This window comes from Ranitomeya variabilis, chromosome 3 (assembly GCF_051348905.1).
Source record: "Ranitomeya variabilis isolate aRanVar5 chromosome 3, aRanVar5.hap1, whole genome shotgun sequence".
NCBI lineage: Eukaryota > Metazoa > Chordata > Amphibia > Anura > Dendrobatidae > Ranitomeya > Ranitomeya variabilis.
In genome coordinates, this window is record NC_135234.1 from 109,460,993 (window position 1) to 109,479,708 (window position 18,716).

The 18,716-nt window shown below is 46.8% G+C and overlaps 1 long non-coding RNA gene across 1 annotated transcript in view; it reads left to right on the forward strand.

The window, feature by feature from the left end:
* The first annotated feature begins 2,431 nt into the window (after window positions 1-2,431).
* LOC143817987 (uncharacterized) overlaps window positions 2,432-18,716 on the forward strand; it is a 28,329-nt gene continuing 12,044 nt past the window's right edge. The window contains exon 1 of the long non-coding RNA XR_013224242.1: window positions 2,432-2,465. This is a non-coding gene — a long non-coding RNA (uncharacterized LOC143817987). The remainder of the gene's footprint in view (window positions 2,466-18,716) is intronic.

Sequence of the window (18,716 nt, forward strand, 5' to 3'; positions counted from 1 at the left end):
TCTTTTTAACATATTTATTAATGACCTTGTAGGGGGCATTCAGAGTAGAATTTCAATATTTGCAGATGACACTAAACTCTGCAGGGTAATCAATACAGGGGAGGACAATTTTATATTACAGGCTGATTTATGTAAACTAGAAGCTTGGGCTGATAAATGGCAAATGAGCTTTAATGGGGATAAATGTAAGGTCATGCACTTGGGTAGAAGTAATAAGATGTATAACTATGTGCTTAATTCTAAAACTCTGGGCAAAACCGTCAATGAAAAAGACCTGTGTGTAAGGGTGGATGACAAACTAATATTCAGTGGCCAGTGTCAGGCAGCTGCTACAAAGGCAAATAAAATAATGGGATGCATTAAAAGAGGCATAGATGCTCATGAGGAGAACATAATTTTACCTCTATACAAGTCACTAGTGCGACCACACTTAGAATACTGTGCACAGTTCTGGTCTCCGGTGTATAAGAAAGACATAGCTGAACTGGAGCGGGTGCAGAGAAGAGCAACCAAGGTTATTAGAGGACTGGGGGGTCTGCCATACCAAGATAGGTTATTACACTTGGGGCTATTTAGTTTGGAAAAAAGAAGACTAAGGGGTGATCTTATGTTAATGTATAAATATATGAGGGGACAGTACAAAGACCTTTCTGGTGATCTTTTTAATCATAGACCGGTGACAGGGACAAGGGGGCATCCTCTACGTCTGGAGGAAAAAAGGTTTAAGCATAATAACAGACGCGGATTCTTTACTGTAAGAGCAGTGAGACTATGGAACTCTCTGCCGTATGATGTTGTAATGAGTGACTCATTGCTTCAATTTAAGAGGGGACTGGAAGCCTTTCTGGAAAAGTATAATATTACAGGGTATATATATGAGATTCCTTGATAAGGCGTTGATCCAGGGAACTAGTCTGATTGCCGTATGTGGGGTCGGGAAGGAATTTTTTTCCCCATGATGGAGCTTACTCTTACCACATGGGGTTTCTTTGCCTTCCCCTGGATCAACATGTTAGGGCATGTTAGGTTAGGCTATGGGTTGAACTAGATGGACTTAAAGTCTTCCTTCAACCTTAATAACTATGTAACTATGTAACTATGTGCAGCCATTATACAGTATGGAGCATCATGTGGCCATTATACAGTATGGAGCATCATGTGTGGCCATTATACAGTATGGAGCACTGTGTGGCCATTATACAGTATGGAGCACTGTGTGGCCAATATACAGTATGGAGCATCATGTGGAGCCATTATACAGTATGCAGCATCATGTGGGCCCATTATACTGTATGGCGCATCACGTGGGGCCAGTATACTGTACGCAGCATCATGTGTGGCCATTATACAGTATGGAGCGTCATGTGTGGCCATTATACAGTATGGAGCGTCATGTGTTGCCATTATACAGTATGGAGCGTCATGTGTGGCCATATTTTTTTGTTTATAATTATTGTTTACGAAACATTGTGATCAGAAGTGCTAAATGGGTATGGTTGGGGTGTGACTAGTTGTGAAATGGGTGTGGTCAGAGGTGTGGCCTAAAGTTTGCCACGGCGCGCTGACTTTGTCCCTCTTTCCCTTCCTCGAAAATTGGGAGGTATGGAAATGAATATTCACTGCTCTCCACTCCTAAGGACGTGGAGAGCAGTCAATATTCATTCGCTTTAGTAGCAGGCACACGTGATCGCCCAGTCACTACAGCAAGCCAGTGGCTGCAACTACTGTGCCCGCTACTAAAGAGCAATGAATATTCAATACTCTTCACTCCCATAGTCCCGGTGTGGTGAGCAGTGAGTATTCCGGCAGCTGTCCTCTGCTTGTAGGCAGCGCATGAAGTCATATCCATGCTCTGCTTACAAGCATGAACCAGCTGCTGTCATCAGAACAAGATCCTGCGATGGAGCGCAATAAGGTAAGTAGGATGGTTTAACTTTTTGAATGTTTTTCTGATGGGGGCCATGCATACCAGGATAGGGATATGGGGGTCATGCATATCAGTAAAGGGATGAGAGTGCCATGTATACAATGATGGCGATGAGGGGGCTATGCATACCAGGATAGGGATGAGGAGGCCATGCATACCAGGATAGGGATGAGTGGGCAATGCATACTAGGCTTATACTCGATTCAATACGTTTTTTTGTGGTAAAATTTAGGTGCCTAGGCTTATACTCGGATCGGATTATACTCAAGCATATACGGTAATCACTTTACAATGATATATACAGTGGCGATCAAAAGTTCTGTATTTTTTTAAAAGTATGATCACTTTTGTTTGGTTGAAATTGTGTTTGACATTGTTTTATCCCTTTATATGTTAGTTTTCAACATTTGCTGAGCCAAATGTTTTGCACATTTTGTCATTGGTAGTCAAATTTTGCCTAAAATTTTTTTTTTGTTGTGTGTGTGTGTGTTTTTATCACCAGATGTCCAGAAGCTTATTATTCTGAGAGTGAAATCAGGTAAAAGCCAAAAAGAGGTAGCTATGGAATTCAACTGCTTTTAGAGTCAAGTGTCATGTATGATAAAAAGAAAAAGATTATGAAACAGCTGACAAACCTAGAAGTGGACAACCATGGAAAACTTCCTCTAAAATTGATCACATTATTAAGAAAAAGTCAGTATCTGATGTCCATAAAAGTGCTGTAAAGATTTCACATGAAATTAATGAAGAATATAGGTTCAAAGTGAGTTGCCAAACTGTGGTGCGATGGCTAAGAGCAGTAGGGTTGAATGCACGAGTTCCAGTCAAGAAGTCTTCATCTCTGTAAAGAAGCTAATGTCCTACTTGCGTTTGCCAGAGAACACGGTCAATGGAAAGAGTCAGATTGGTCTAAGGTGTTTTGGGTGGATGAATCCAAGCTCAATCTGTTTGGTAATGATGGCAAGCATTATATATACCGCCCAATTGGAAAACGTAATGATGTAAGGTACCGAACACCTACAGTGAATCATGGTGGTGACAATGTCATGGTTTGGGGCTGCTTTTCTGCTTCTGTCATTGGCCCTCTGCATAGAACCAAAGTAGACAGGGGCTGGAAATTCCAGCAAGACAATGATCCTAAGCACAAATCCAATTTAGTCAAAGAAGCAAAGAAAAATGTTGCAATGGCCAAGCCAATCACCTGATATAAATGCAGCACCCCAGAGTTCTGGTTGTTGCAGTACTGTGGCTCCGCCACTACGGGGAGCTATGGTACGTCTGATTGCACTAAGGAGTTTCTCTGATCAGGTACACTCACACCACACTTCACACTCCGGCCACCAGGGGGGGTGGTCCTATCTAGTAGGCCACTCCTCACAACTCTGGTAAAACTGGGGGTTGGACAGGAAGACGGGGAGAAGTAGCTGGGAAGAGCTAGTGAGAGGACCTGTCAGGGATGGGATCCTGGCAGACTCCTCAGAGCAGAACTAACCAGTAAACAACGGGAATACAGAAAAGGAGAAATACCAGAAGGGGTCTTGCTGTTAGACCGAGGCAACATCCTTCTGAGGCGCAAACAGTCGGTGGCCGGAACGCCGAGCAAGTAAGAGACTTTAAGTACATTGCAAACCACGGCAGGGCAGCTAACTACAGGTTGGCTGTCTCACTTAACACCTAAGCAGACAACGGAGGCAGCTGTGGGAGAGGGGCGACTCTAGGGTCCCGGAAGAACTCCAGGCCTACCCCGTCATACGGGTGCGTCCTACCATATCAACTGGAGGACGGAGAAGGAACAGTAGATACAGAAAGAAACAGTTGTGAGGACTATCCCGGGAGCTCAGCAGGGAAGAACTACAACACACAGCGCTAGAAGGTAGATACTGATTCCCACCTGTAAAGAGAGCTCCTGATGTGTCGTTGGACCGGCCGGTCTCTGAAAACCCAGTTAACAGCGCTCGGGACTGAGGTCTCCCACATCTTCAGTAAAGAGGTAAAGAGACTGCAACCTGGTGTCCTCGTTATTTACCGCGACCTGCACCGTTAACAGCACCTACTTCACCGGACGTCCCCCCACTGACGGACAGGGCCACGGACCGGGTCTAGCCACCGTGACAACCCCAGGACTGAGACCTAGAGGCCCGGCTCCGGGTACCCCTCGGCCCTGCGGCGGTGTGGGGGCGCTCCAACTTGGCGTCACGAACAGGATCTACTTAAGCCTGAAGAATCAGGTCATGTGTGCCTAGAGACTGTGATTTACTGTACTTTATTGAGAGAACTGTGTGCTACTGCTTGCCGCGGAAAGTTACCGCCAAAATTCGCCATTGCCGCGCGCGGAGGGAGGAGCCTTAGCTACGTGGGCGGAATCGGCCAAAAGAAGCGCGGAACGGAAAGCGCGGTGAGACGCCAATCCCGGAAGAGGAACTCCGACCTCCAGCAGGTTAGTGGGAGGAAGGGACGGCCATGTCCGAGTCGGGAGGAGAGGAGGTGGCGGTCGCAGCCGCGGACGCAGGGGCAGCTCCGGTCCCCGCAGCGGGCGAAGCCGCGGCCCTAATACCGCCACTGGCTGCCGCAGAGCCCGCTGCCCCCATCAGCCAGTCGGACACCGCCGCTAACGCAAAAGCCATAATGCCCTTCTCCATGCCCTACCTGCCCGGAGCGACCTGGCTCCCACGATACTCTGGGGAGGCGCATACATTCACTGACTTTAAGGAAGGGCTCTGCAGCCTGCTCGAGTTCTATCCCCTAACCGAGCCTCAGAAGGTCCATATGATAACCGGTCAACTCTTTGGGGCGGCTCTGAGAGAAGTGAAATCCTGGCCCGCTGAGGATAAAGGAACTGCACAACAGATTTTCGCCAAGCTTAAAGCCACCTTTGATACTCGCACTGCCACAGAGATTAAACTGACTTTCTATGGATGCAAACAGAGGTTGCAGGATAGCTTACGGGACTATGCCCTTAATCTCCAGGAAGCGATGCGGGCCATTAAGCAGAGTGACCCCGGCAGCATGCAGGATGAGGATAAAACCCTGAAGGAGCGGTTCATCGAGGGGCTCCTGTGCAGTCACCAGCGGGGCCAATTGCACTTCCTGGCCATGCAAAATCCAGACTTGACTTTTGCGCAGTTTAAAGATAGAGCTATCCAGGCATTGCAGGAGCGGCAGCCCAGCCGCGCAGTGCCACCCAGGCGCCCCGCTCTCACCTACCACCAGGGGGTGGCATCGGATACCCCAGTTGCCGCGGAGGCCGACGCCCAGAGCTTCGAGGACGACTCCCCTGCAGGACTCCGTCTCCAGATGCAAGAGCTAACCAAGAGCGTTGCTGCCCTGGCCCGGACGGTGCAGTCCCTACAGGAGGCCCCCAAAGAGAAGATCCAGTTGGCTTCCAGCCCGGAGGATGTCCCTTGGATGCGACGGAGGAGGACTCCGCCGACCAGGAGCCGGCCCGACGATCGCTTCCACCAGGATGGACGACCCATCTGCCGCCGCTGTCATCAGGTGGGCCATCTTGCAAGGTACTGTCCTTTAAACGAGCAACCCCTGGGGCAAAGGGCCAACCCCCAGGAGTAGGACGGTCAGGCCCGCAGCATTGGAGAACCAAGTATATTGGAGGACGACCAGTTCTCCCTGTAGTGATTGATGGAATCCCCTTGAATGCTTTGCTGGACACCGGTTCTCAGGTGACGACTATACCTTACGTGCTCTACAAACGGTATTGGGAGGACGCTGATATTACTCGTGGCCCTGACGATGATTTCACCATAATCGCCAGTAATGGTCAGCCGTTGCCACAAGTGGGGTATAAGGAGGTCACCATCAAAGTGGGGCGGGTGGAATTGAAAGCCCAAGGGATTGTGATTGTAGATATTGATCGTCGAGAATGTAATCCCATGATGACTCTTGGTACTAATGTTATAGAAAATTGTCTTGCAGAAGTGATTGTTTTGTTGCAACAGGTGGCAGAAAACGCTGGCCACAGTGAGCAACGTGCCCTGCAGAAGGAAATCAGAGCTCTGATGCAGAGACAGCAGGTAGAGCTGACTGGTGGTGAGATTGGTCGTGTCACTGTAAGTGATTCAAACCCCATCGCGATACCTCCCAAGAGTGAAATGTTAATATGGTGTCGAGCAGCCATAGGCCTCAGGGGTAAGGACTACCAGGCCTTGGTGGAACCTGTATATTCAGACAATAGGCCTACTGTTCTGACAGCCCGGGGGGTGGTTGACGTCCGACAGGGGAGAGTGCCCGTACGTGTCCTCAATTGTGGGGAGGAAGAGGTCCACCTAACCAAGTATACCACGCTTGCCAAATTGTTCACTGTCAATAATAGTGTAATACAGACACCTGAACCCTTGGTCCCGTCAAACGTGGCGGAGAACAAAGGTTCTGCAGAGCACTCGAAAGACTGGTGTTGGGAACTGCATGTGGGCACTGACTCCACCCCGTCTCATCAAATACAGGGGGCTTACAGGGTGGTACACGAGTACGAGCAGGTATTCAGCAAACACCCCTCAGATTTTGGGCAGGTGAAAGGGATCCAACATCACATCCCCACGGGAGATCATCGACCCATAAAAGAGAGATATCGCCCTGTACCCCCAGCTCATTACCAGTGTGCCAAGGACATGTTGCGGGAAATGAAGGAGGCTGGGGTGGTGAGAGACAGCTGTAGCCCCTGGGCAGCTCCGTTAGTCCTCGTTAAAAAGAAAGATGGTACAATGAGGATGTGTGTTGATTACAGGCAGTTGAATCGCATTACACATAAGGACGCATACCCACTGCCCAGGATAGAGGAATCTCTGGCTGCTTTAAAATCTGCTAACTACTTCTCTACCTTAGATCTCACCAGTGGGTACTGGCAGGTTCCTGTAGCGGAGGCGGACAAGGAGAAGACGGCCTTCACGACACCAATGGGTCTCTGCGAGTTCAACTACATGCCCTTCGGACTGTGCAATGCTCCAGGAACGTTCCAGAGGATGATGGAGTGCTGCCTAGGACACATGAACTTTGAAACTGTGCTGCTGTATTTGGATGATGTCATTGTCTTCTCTAAGACCTACGAAGACCATCTGAAGCACCTGGCCGAGGTGTTCGAAGCCCTGTCCAAATTCGGCTTAAAGGTGAAACCGTCCAAGTGTCATCTGCTCAAACCTAAAGTGCAGTACCTGGGCCATGTGGTGAGCGCTGAAGGAGTGGCCCCAGACCCCGACAAGGTCACAGTGATCAAGGACTGGCCAAAGCCTAGTGACCTCCACGAAGTCCGGCAGTTCCTCGGGTTGGTAGGTTACTATCGGAGATTCATTAAGGATTTCACCAAGAAGGCCGCACCCTTGCAAAATCTGCTGGTGGGCCAACCAAAGAAGACCAAGGGGAGGAAAACCCCCTTTGATTGGAATGAAGAGCTGGAGGAATCCTTCACCTGTTTGAAGTCGGCACTGACGGGAGAAGAGATACTGGCTTACCCCGAATACGATCAACCGTTTGTGCTGTACACAGATGCCAGTAATGTGGGATTAGGAGCCGTGCTGTCCCAGGTTCAGAACGGCAAAGAAAGGGTGATCGCTTACGCCAGCAGGAAACTCCGTCCCACGGAAAGGAACCCTGACAACTATAGTTCCTTTAAGCTGGAATTCCTGGCCCTCGTCTGGGCAGTGACAGAGAGGTTTAAGCACTACCTGGCCTCCGCGAAATTCACCGTCTTCACGGACAACAATCCGCTAACGCATCTGGGTACTGCCAAACTCGGGGCTTTGGAACAGCGGTGGATGGCCCGGCTGTCCAACTATGATTTCACCATCAAATATCGGGCAGGACACCAGAATGCCAATGCCGATGCTCTGTCCCGAATGCCCAATCTACCAGAAGTGGGAGAAGACCCGGAGGCACTTGAAGAGGTGGAGCTGCCTGCCTTCCATCGCCCCAAAGCCACTCAGAACTCTCACCATGTGAAGAACAGGCACAAGAACCAACCGGATGCCACGCTGAATCCCCTGCCCCACCACGGATGGGCAGAAACCCAGGATAGTGACCCCGCGGTCCGTCAGGTGAAGGAACTCTTGACGCAGGCTGGGTTGCACCCTGGCCCAGATGATCCACAAGAAACTCAACAGCTGTGGAAGGGGAGAAGCAAACTGTTTATCCATGATGGCAAGTTGTGCAGGAGGAGCATCGACCCACGTACTCATGAATTGGTGTGGCAGATAGTGGTGCCAAGGCGAGATGCGCCCATGGTTCTGGGAGCCTACCATGATGGAGCCGGACACTTCGGATGGAGGAAGCTGGAGAAGCTGCTCCGAGGGAGGTTCTATTGGATTGGCATGAAGAGAACCATTGAGAAGTGGTGTCGAGAGTGTGGTCCGTGTAGTCTGCGAAGGAAGGACCGTGACAGTCAACGGGCTCCCCTGCGGCCTATCATCACCAAACGGCCGCTCGAACTGGTCGCGCTGGATCATGTGAAGCTGATGCCTAGCCGGTCGGGCTATATCTACGCCCTTACCATCGTGGACCACTACTCCAGGTTTTTGGTGGTTGTGCCTGTCAAGGATCTAACAGCTAGGACTGCCGCCAGGGCCTTCCAGCAGCACTTTTGTAGACCCCATGGCTACCCAGAGAAAGTACTGACCGATCAGGGGCCTGCATTCGAAGCGGAAGTGTTCCAAGAATTCTGCCAGTTGTACGGGTGTAAGAAGATCAGAACTACACCGTACCACCCCCAAACCAACGGGATGTGCGAGAAGATGAACCAGGTAGTAATCGATTTATTGAAGACCTTGCCTGTGGAGGAACGGAACCTGTGGCCGACAAAGTTGCCTGACTTGGTGGATATGTACAACCACATCCCAGTAAGTTCCACCAACTGTACTCCAGCGTACCTGATGCGAGGAAGGTCTAGTCGGTTACCCGTTGATCTGGACATGGGGGTCCTAGTACCCGAAGATACCTCGCCGGAGGCAGATTGGGATACAGAAAGGCAGCGAAGATACCGCGAAGTACAGGAGTGTGTGGAGAGAAGTCTTGCCCAGGCTAGGCAGAAACAAGAAAGGGACTACAATCAACACGCTCCTGCGATTCCCCTGTCACCTGGTGAGCAAGTGCTTAAACGAAAGAGGAGGTTACACAAGCTTGATGACCAATGGGAAGCGAAACCGTATACCATCTTGCCATCCGACTTCGACAACACTAAGGTCTGTCTCATCAGCAAGGACAGAGGGGAGACCTCGACAGCGGTATCCAGGGATCACCTTAAGGTCTGCCCCGATAAGTTGAAAGAGAGGGGCCCGGCCCCAGAAATCTCCCCGCCGGTGGAAAAGGAGAAGATGTTCCATACTGTCCTTGGTGACTTTCCCCAGTCCTGGACTCAGATAAATCAGGCCATCGCGGTACCTGTTCTAACGTTTCCACAGCCGGACCCACCAGAAACAATGGTGGTACCAGATCATCCGGTCCCGCAACCTCAACAAGCCTTGCCTGAAGAAGCCATGCCAACCGTTGAACCGGCAAATCCTCCCTCTGTTATCAGTGAGCCTGCCGTACCCACTGTTGATAGCAGCAGCTCTGAGAGCCCCAACCTGCCAGTGCTACCCAGACTCACTAGAAGTGTAGTTAGAAAACAGCGCACTACACCAGCGGTAGCAAGCATAGCGGGCCCTGTTAGACCAATAGCAACCCCTGCGCTGCGAAGGTCCACACGCAGCACTCAAAATCAAACTCCCCTCCGTTACAAAACTTGGAGGAATTGATAGGGCTGCTATGTAATTGAAAATGTTTGTATGCATATCCTTTTGTTACAGGTTTTTAAATGGACACTAGAGTAATGGACGGTGAATTGCTCAAAAACTTCCACAAGGGGGGCCCCTTTGTTTACCCGGGGTCCCCGCTGTTTCAACCACTGAACTGAGAGTCATAAACTGTGCATGACCTAACTTTTGCAACGTTCAAGAATCCTCACCTCCTGTAAAGGGAAGCATTGTTATGTTCAATTGTTATGCTATTTCAAAAATTTGTGTGTTTTCTGTTAACATGTATTATTGTTCTTGTTTTCCCAGTCCCGGAGTACTGGATTTAACCGGGGGGGAGTGCAGCACCCCAGAGTTCTGGTTGTTGCAGTACTGTGGCTCCGCCACTACGGGGAGCTATGGTACGTCTGATTGCACTAAGGAGTTTCTCTGATCAGGTACACTCACACCACACTTCACACTCCGGCCACCAGGGGGGGTGGTCCTATCTAGTAGGCCACTCCTCACAACTCTGGTAAAACTGGGGGTTGGACAGGAAGACGGGGAGAAGTAGCTGGGAAGAGCTAGTGAGAGGACCTGTCAGGGATGGGATCCTGGCAGACTCCTCAGAGCAGAACTAACCAGTAAACAACGGGAATACAGAAAAGGAGAAATACCAGAAGGGGTCTTGCTGTTAGACCGAGGCAACATCCTTCTGAGGCGCAAACAGTCGGTGGCCGGAACGCCGAGCAAGTAAGAGACTTTAAGTACATTGCAAACCACGGCAGGGCAGCTAACTACAGGTTGGCTGTCTCACTTAACACCTAAGCAGACAACGGAGGCAGCTGTGGGAGAGGGGCGACTCTAGGGTCCCGGAAGAACTCCAGGCCTACCCCGTCATACGGGTGCGTCCTACCATATCAACTGGAGGACGGAGAAGGAACAGTAGATACAGAAAGAAACAGTTGTGAGGACTATCCCGGGAGCTCAGCAGGGAAGAACTACAACACACAGCGCTAGAAGGTAGATACTGATTCCCACCTGTAAAGAGAGCTCCTGATGTGTCGTTGGACCGGCCGGTCTCTGAAAACCCAGTTAACAGCGCTCGGGACTGAGGTCTCCCACATCTTCAGTAAAGAGGTAAAGAGACTGCAACCTGGTGTCCTCGTTATTTACCGCGACCTGCACCGTTAACAGCACCTACTTCACCGGACGTCCCCCCACTGACGGACAGGGCCACGGACCGGGTCTAGCCACCGTGACAACCCCAGGACTGAGACCTAGAGGCCCGGCTCCGGGTACCCCTCGGCCCTGCGGCGGTGTGGGGGCGCTCCATAAACCCTACAGAGCACCTTTGAGATTAGTTAGGGTGATGAGTTGGGGCCTGTACCCATAGCAATAAAGATGAATTGTTGGCAGATTTGCAAATGGAATGGAGCAAGGTCCTTCAGGATGTCTTGAATACCCTAGTGGCTTCAATGCCCTGTTGGTGTGGTGCAGTAATTAAAGCAAGAGGTATGAAATACTAGGTTATGGCATTGTAAACAATAAATTACTCTCTATGTTGTGATCAATGAATACAGTTGTGCTGAAATGTTTACATACCCTGGCAGAATTTTTGCTTTCTTGGCCTTTTTTCAGAGAATATGAATGAAAACACCAAAACTTTTTCTCCACTCATGGTTAGTGGTTGGGTGAAGCCATTTATTGTCAAAATACTGTGTTTTCTCTTTTTAAATCATAAAGACAACTCAAACATCCAAATGACCCTCATCAAGAGTTCACATACCCCATTTCTTAATGCTGTGTTTTGCCCCCTCTAACATCAATGATAGCTTGAAGTCTTTTGTGGTAGTTGTGGATGAGGTTTTTTATTTTCTCAGATGGTAAAGCTGCCAACTCTTCTTGGCAAAAAGCCTCCAGTTCCTGTAAATTCCTGGGCTGTTTAGCATGAAGTGTGCACTTCAGATCTCCCCAGATATCCCAGAGGGCTAGGGTTAGGGTTGGCTAGGGTTAGGGTTGGGGCTAGGATTAGGATAGAGGTTAGACTTAGGGTTAGAGTTAGGGTTGGGCCTAGAGTTAGGGTTAGGGTTGAGCTAGGGTTAGGGTTGGGCTAGGGTTAGGGTTGTGTTGGGGCTAGAGTTGTAGCTAGAGTTATGGTTGCATTTATTTTTGTGATTACGGTTAGGGTTAGGGGTGTGTTAGGGTTAGGGTTGTGGTTAGAGTTATGGTTAGGGTTGGGATTAGGGTTAGGGGTGTGTTGGGGTTAGGGTTATAGTTAGAGTTGCGATTAGGGTTAGGGGTGTGTTGGGGTTAGGGTTGGAGTTGGAATTGAGGGGTTTCACTGTTTAGGTATGTCAGGGGGTCTCCAAATGCGACATGGTGCCCACCATTGATTCCAGCCAATTTTGCATTCAAAAAGTCAAATGGTGATCCCTCCCTTCTGAGCCCTGCCATGCGCCTAAACAGTAGCTCTGTCCCACATACGGCATATTGGCAGACTCAGGAGAAATTGCACAACAAATTTTTTGGTCTATTTTCTCATGATATCCTTGTTAAAATAAAAAAAATGGTTCCAAAGTAATTTTTGGGGAAAAAAGTAAAATGTTCATTTTTTTCCTTCCAAATTGTTTTAGTTCTTGTGAAGCACCTGAAGGGTTAATAAACTTCTTGAATGTGGTTTTGTGCACTTTGAGGGGTGCAGTTTTTAGAATGGTGTCACTTTGGGGCATTTTCTGTTATATTGACCCCCCAAACTCACTTCAAATATGAGGTGGCCCCTAAAAAATGGTTTTCTAAATTATGTTGGAAAAATGAGAAATCAACTTTTAACCCTTATAACGCCCCAACAAAAAAAATTATGTTTCCAAAATTGTGCTGATGTAAAATTGAGATGTGGGAAATGTTATTTATTAACTATTTTGTGTGACATCACTCTCTGATTTAAGGGTAGAAAAATAAAAAGTTTGAAAATTGCAAAATTTTCTAAATTTTTGCAATTTTTTCTTTTTTTCATAAATAAACACAAGTTATATTGAAAATGTTTTACCACTAACATGAAGTACAATATGTCATGAAAAAAACAATCTCAGAATCAGTGCGATACGTTGAAGCGTTCCAGAGATTTAACTTCATAAAGTGACAGTGGTCAGAATTGTAAAAATTGGCTTGGTCATTAAGTACCAAATTGGTTCTGTCACTAAGGGGTTAACCATTTAGACTCCAATGTCTTTAACATCAGCATTTAAATAGTTGAGAACCATGTGGCTGTAGCCAGGTACTGGTGGGTCACCATGGCAGCTGTGGGCCTACTAAAGGCCATCTTTGTACTCCAATGTGCCTAGACTTTTTTTTAACTATATTTTGTACTACAAGAGCTTCTGCCAACTGAGATTTTGGTTTTGGCTTTTATCCTAAGTCATGTGGCAAGGCTTGTTAACCCCTTCACCCCCGGAGCTTTTTCCGTTTTTCCGTTTTCGTTTTTCGCTCCCCTCCTTCCCAGAGCCATAACTTTTTTATTTTTCTGTCAATTTGGCCATGTGAGGGCTTATTTTTTGCGGGACGAGTTGTACTTTTGAACGACATCATTGGTTTTACCATGTCGTGTACTAGAAAACGGGAAAAAAATTCCAAGTGCAGTGAAATTGCAAAAAAAGTGCAATCCCACACTTGTTTTTTGCTTGCCTATTTTGCTAGGTTCACTAAATGCTAAAACTGACCTGCCATTATGATTCTCCAGGTCAGTACGAGTTCATAGACACCTAACATGACTAGGTTCTTTTTTACCTAAGTGGTGAAAAAAAATTCCAAACTTTGCAAAAAAATAAATAAATAAAATTGCGCCATTTTCCGATACCCGTAGCGTCTCCATTTTTCGTGATCTGGGGTCGGGTGAGGGCTTATTTTTTGCGTGCCGAGCTGGCATTTTTAATGATAGCATTTTGGTGCAGATACGTTCTTTTGATCGCCCGTTATTGCATTTTAATGCAATGTCGTGGCGACCAAAAAAACGTAAATCTGGCGTTTCGATTTTTTTTTTCATTACGCCGTTTAGCGATCAGGTTAATGCTTTTTTTTATTGATAGATCGGGTGATTCTGAACGCGGCGATACCAAATATGTGTAGGTTGGGTTTTTTTTTTATTGATTTATTTTGATTGGGGCGAAAGGGGGGTGATTTAAACTTTTATATTTTTTTTATTTTTTTCACATTTTTTTTTACTTTTTTTTTTTACTTTTACCATGCTTCTATAGCCTCCATGGGAGGCTAGAAGCAGGCACAGCCCGATCGGCTCTGCTACATAACAGCGATCATCAGATCGCTGTTATGTAGCTAAAATGCAGGTGTGCTGTGAGCGCCGACCACAGGGGGGCGCTCACAGCCACCGGCGATCAGTAACCATAGAGGTCTCCAGGACCTCTATGGTTACCTTCCTGACACATCGCCGACCCCCGATCATGTGACGGGGGTCGGCGATTCGCTCATATCCGGCCGCACGGCCGGATGCGGTAGTTAAATGCCGCTGTCTGAGTTTGACAGCGGCATTTAACTAGTTAATAGCGGCGGGTGATCGCGATTTCACCCGCCGCTATTGCGCGCACATGTCAGCTGTAAAAAACAGCTGACATGTCGCGACTTTGATGTGCGCTCACCGCCGGAGCGCACATCAAAGCGGGGGTCCCGACATGTGACGTACTATCCCGTCACATGTCGGGAAGGGGTTAAAGGGTGATATTGCTACTTCCAATAGTTGGGACTAGAGTTCTAGTCCTCTTCCTCTCTGAAGAGGCAATTTGTATATTTAATTTCCCAGAGGAGATTTGCAAGGCTTAAAAGTCTCCTCACCTTGGCATGCAAGGTTTGGCTTGTCACTCTTCACAAGGAGAAATGTTACCCCTTGGATCCCAATACAAAAGGTCCAAATTCTGTAGTGGGACAAAAAAAAATGATGTAAATGTTAATTTAAAAAAAAAAAAAGTTTTGAAAAACAAAACAAAAAAGCAAAATAAAATGTAAAAGTTTAAATCATCTTTGTTTCCCAGTCCAAAATAGAAAGAAATAAAATAAACAAATCTTTACCACATCTGGGATAGTCTGATAAATAAAAACAGGTTAGAATGAACACATACTGAACGTAGCAAATAATATACGTCAACTTGGGAAAATTAAATAAACCACAATGTGGAACATGTGACAAATATTTGCTAGGTGGATGAATGGTAAGCCATTCGGAAAATCACTGAAAACGAAAGGGAGAACAACGAAATATGGTCCAAAAGGAAGAAATCTTGAACAAATGATAGAAGGATAAAAATATCTTTATTGGACAAGAATGGTATACAGGTTGCACTACATGCAAAGGGATGCCCGCACTTGCATAAATAACTGCACAATTACTGCACATAAGAGGGCAGTAAATTATCGGGAACATCCTTCCCCCGGCATGCAGAGGGTTAATTGCACTACTGACACCTGGCCTGCCCACTCTGCCACTGAGGCCCTGGACGTAACAAATAAATGTTGTGCACAAAGCCTCTATTTATAAAAAAATGTGTAGCAGACAATGTGCATAAAATTAAACATAGAGGAGTGGAACACGGGGGGGTGTTATTTGTGTGTGCATATAGCAAGGTAAGTATATGTCTAGGTTAACTGTAGAAATATATATATACTTTAAGGGAAAAATACTCGTTTAACAAAAAAGACCCCCCGTATAAAACTATGATGCTTTATTATTAAATATTAAATACAAAAACCCCACATATAAGAAACAGACCCTATCAAAAAAAGTCAGCTCAGAAAAGGGGGAGTAAATACCCCCCACAGATTATAAATATGTAATTAGGTAGTACACATTATACAAAAAATGTCACACATTAGCGGTGATTAGCACACGTGACAACTGATATTTGCTAGAAGGGTGTATAGATATACGTGGACTATCCCTTCAAACTGCAAAAAATACCCTAGAGTTCAATCTGCCTAGGTGCGGAGGTTGGCACCCTAAGAGGTATCGAGAATGGCGCCCCCGCTCGTGCGATGGCTGCCCCTACTCTCCTACCTCTTCCCTATAAGACAATAGGGCAGAAACAGAAGGCCAGATGGCTGATATTAACTTGTAGCAGTATGTGAACAATCTACATTACATCTCAGGCCCTCCCCCTCCAATGTGCTGTAAGACAGAAAGACAGGGATTCTATATACACTCAGTATATCAACCACAATATTTTGGGGTAAAGCAAAAAAATGAATGTGCACCTATTCCTAATATGAAGCTGACTGATAACAATATAGTATAAAAGATATATTTGCCATAAATATGTTAAGGTGCCACCACGTCTATCTAGGAAAGATAATGACCAAACACAGCAGGATAGCCCAATGCCATAATTGCAGATACACACTCAATTGATAATATACTCATCTGCTGTGTTCATAGTCCCTAGATGGATGACTAATCCCGATACCGTGGCTCAGACACCGGTTAATAAATGAAGAAACCTTCAGAAACACTCTCGACGCGTTTCCCCCACATATCTGGGTTCATCAGGAGAGACTGGATAGAGATATGGCAGTATGGAGTTGTCCACAAAAATAAGGCTGCATTTCATTACCTCTGGGTCCCACTTAAATATCCGCGCACACATGTCCTGACTTCCTGTTTAGTGATCAATATAATACCTCCATCTTAATCCTACAGAGAGGCCAAGGAAGCGCAATCCCCGCACACGGCATCGCCATGATGGTGGAGTCCATATATGCCCCCACACAGACCAAGCATACTCACATGCACTAGCCGCCGTAAAAAGCGGAAATACGGCACACAGCCGACTGGCAAAGCGCATGCGCCAATCACTAAAGGGCTGGTGAGACGGCAAATCACTACCGCGCACGCGCAGCCATCTCATCTGTGAAGAGAGGAAGATTAGTATAACGCGCACGCGCATAAAGCAAATGCGCAAGGAAAGATGAACCAGAGCGCAAGCGCACAGCAGCCATCTACACAGAAGGTGCTACGATATATAATGCTACTAGCGCATGCGTGAACATGATGGGATAATACATATATTCACCCAATTCAATCACCAAAAGGCAGGGGGCATCGCAAAATTCTTTTGGCATATTAATAAATCTAACAGGAACATGCATAGATAGACACATGTAGTGACACAAAGTGTCAGATGAAAAATAGTCTACATCATATTCATCATATTACATTCTGATTACCCAAGGCGGACTATTGCATTACCAGCTTATAAGAAGTTAGGACCCAATCGGGGCTACAGAATTACATATACAATATATGATAAAATAAAAAAATAAGTGATGAAAGGAACCGGGATAAAATACCTCGGTTATAAGGTCTGGCTAGTGATAATGGATTACTGAATCATAGAAAACAGCAAAAGTTTTGCTGTTCATTCAGACCATCCGGTACAAGAGTTCGCAGTTTGAAAATCCATTGACACTCTTTTTGTAGAAGTAATTTATTTAAATTGCCACCCCGTGGGTTGCGCCGCACAACTTCAAGGACGCAGAAGGAGATGGCTCGATTATCATTCAGGTGGGACAATCTGATATGCTTAGCCACCGGTGTATCCCGCTTATGCTTTATATCACCCAAATGCTCGCCAATGCGTCTCCGTAACTCCCTTTTAGTTTTCCCAATGTAGTTAAGGGGACATAAGCAGGTGGCCATGTATACCACCCCCTCTGTTTTACAATTCGCGAAATCCCTCATATAGTAGATTCTAGCTAGTGTGGTACTCTTAAAGGTTTTCTCTTTTCTCACCCACAAGCAAAATTTGCAATCTCCACACTTAAAGGTACCGCAGGGTTTACGATCTAGCCAAGTGCCAGCTGCTTTTGGGCGATCATAGAAACTATGAACTAGTCGATCCCTGATGGATCTCCCCTTTTTATATGTAATTTTTGGGGTAGGTGGAACGAAATCTTTGAGATCGGGGTCAGCTCTCAAAATCCCCCAGTGCTTTTTTAAAATATTCTGTACCACACTCGATTTATTGTCGAACATACCAATGATTCTCGGGATCTCAGGTGCATTAACCTTGGGTTTTGGGTGAAGTAAATCATGGCGAGTACACTCTGCTGCATGCTTCCACGCTCCATCAAGGACCGCTCCAGGGTATCCCCTCTGGCCGAATCTACACTTAAGATCATAGGCCTGTGTAGTGAACTCACGGTTATCAGAACAGTTTCTTCTGATGCGCAGAAACTGACCCTTGGGGATACCCTTGCGTAATGTACCTGGATGGAAACTATCCCACCTGAGGAGACCATTGGTGGATGTTGGCTTCCTAAAGGTCCTGGTGGTAATACCACCCCCATGATTCTTACTAATGTTCAGATCAAGGAAATTAATAGACTTCTCATGTATCTCCGATGTGAATCTCATGTTGATTTCATTCTCGTTAATACACAGGATGAAGCGATTGAATTCATCAACAGTACCAGTCCACAACATGAACACATCGTCGATAAATCTCAACCAAAATAAAATCTTAGGGAACCACCAGGCCTCCTCCACAAAAATAATGGTCTCCTCCCACCAGCCCAGGAAGAGGTTAGCATACGATGGGGCACAGGGGCTCCCCATCGCCGTCCCCCTGAGCTGGTGGTAGGTCCTTCCATAGAAAAGGAAACAATTATGATTCAGAATAAATGCCATGAGTTCAGCCACAAAGTTGTTATGTGGAATACAATGAGTAGCCCGGGTCTTGAGGAAGAATTCCATCCCCCTGATGCCTGCCTTATGTGGGATATTGCTGTATAATGATTCTACATTGATAGATGCTAGGTAAGTACCAGTCCCAATCTCCATATTCTCAAGTTTAGTAAGTAAATCCATAGTGTCTCTCAAATATGAAGGTAATGAGACCACGAATGGACGGAGAACTCTATCAATGTATATCCCCACATTTTGACCCATAGAGTCAATACCTGACACTATGGGGCGTCCTTTCAAGGGAACAAGTCCCTTGTGTATCTTAGGGAGACAATAAAAGGCAGGCACCAGGGGAAGGGAGGGGGAGAGAAAATCAAACTCATCCTTAGTT